The 1,609-nt window shown below is 40.0% G+C and overlaps 1 non-coding gene across 1 annotated transcript; it reads left to right on the top strand.

Annotated features, from left to right (window-relative positions):
- Positions 1-522: 522 nt before the first annotated feature.
- On the top strand, positions 523-629 carry LOC148849013 (small nucleolar RNA R71). Its single transcript, XR_016101547.1, has one exon. It is a non-coding gene; the product is annotated as a small nucleolar RNA R71 (small nucleolar RNA).
- The last annotated feature ends 980 nt before the right edge of the window (positions 630-1,609 follow it).

Here is a 1,609-nt window from a genome sequence, read left to right as displayed (position 1 = left end):
GATTTCGGTTCAGGCTGATGATAAGTCTGGTGGAACGGCTTGGAAATATGCTGATTTGGCCAGGACTGGTTTGAATGTCCCCTCCATCCTGGATGAAAAGTATGGTGACTCTGGTAACCCTGCTGTCTTGACGAATTGCTGACATAGTCAACTTGTTCAGTAGATGGTCTGAACTGATTGCCAACTTGGCAGTCTGTACTGATGTGGCCTCCCCCACACAATTCACAATTAAGAGGCTGCACATGCATGGCAGCTATCTGCATTTCATCTATTTTTTTACTGAGTGCTCCTATTTGTGCAGCTAGTGCTGTATAAGTGTCAACATTATGCAAGCCTTGCTGCTTCCTAGTTTGAGTCCTTTCCGAATGCCATTGATAATTGTTGGCTGCCATTTCCTCAATAAGTGCATGGGCAACCTCAGGAGTTTTATTATTTATGGATCCTCCGGCTGCAGCATCTAATATGGTCTTATTTGAGTCAGTAAGACCATTATAGAAAGTCTGCACTTGCAGCCAAATGGGGAGGCCATGGTGAGGAACTCTCCTTAACAGCTCCTTGTATCATTCCCATGACTCATATAAAGATTCCCCCTCTTGCTGGAAAAAAGTAGTGATGTCATTCCTCATTTTAGCAGTTTTAGAAGGGGGAAAATATTTAGAGAGAAAACGGCTGGCCATTTCGTCCCATGTGGCTATAGATCCTGCCGGTAATGAGTTCAACCAAGCTTTGGCTTTATCCTTCAAAGAAAATGGGAATAACCTCAGCCGGATGGCATCATCACTTACCCCATTGTGTTTGAAGGTGTCACAGATTTCCAAGAAGTTAGCAATATGGGCATTCGGATCCTCATGGGCCATACCACAAAACTGAACCGTATTTTGTATCATTTGGATTATGGCCGGTTTAATTTCGAAGTTATTGGCAGCAATAGTTGGCCTGATAATGCTGGAGACAGTCCCGGTGAGGGTAGGCTTGGCATAATCCATCATAGTTCTTTGTTCAGCCATTTCTTGTGCTTCTTGTCTGACTTGCTTAGCAACTCTCAAACGGACACGGAGAGTCCGTTCAATCTCTGGGTCGTAAAGGATCTCTTCCAGTTCAGGTCTGCTTGTCATAAACTGTTAAAGTCAAAGCAATAAAAATGCCAATATTCACAAAAGAAAATAAATAACTAATCCTATCACACTGAAAATGTAAAGTGAAGTATTGGAATACAAAACCTACATCCTATCATGAATAAATGAAGCCGATTATACTAAAAGCAGATTTAAACCAATCATCTTATTCAAGGTTCCTTTATCTACATCCATCGATTGCAACATCTGAATTCAGACCCAATTTAGATCTGAGTTCAGATCTACAAGTCTTTGGTATTGTTAGTCTAGAGAAATTAATAAATAATAATTCAGATCTGAGCTGGATATCTCATACACACTCATTGGTATACACTACAATATACATCCATTAAGGTTGGAATCAATTCTGTGATGCTTTAGGGCTGAAATCAGATCTGATCTAAAAAAAAAAAAAAAAAAAAATTTAAAAGGATCTGAAATAAACTAAAACCAGTCCTGAGTTAGGCTTGGGTTAAAAACTCTACAATTGAAGC

This window comes from Nelumbo lutea, chromosome 6 (genome assembly GCF_056320005.1).
Source record: "Nelumbo lutea isolate HS-2025 chromosome 6, American lotus-T2T, whole genome shotgun sequence".
In the NCBI taxonomy this organism is placed as follows: domain Eukaryota; kingdom Viridiplantae; phylum Streptophyta; class Magnoliopsida; order Proteales; family Nelumbonaceae; genus Nelumbo; species Nelumbo lutea.
Note: the sequence above shows the minus strand (reverse complement) of the source record. Positions and strands in the feature narration are given on the sequence as shown.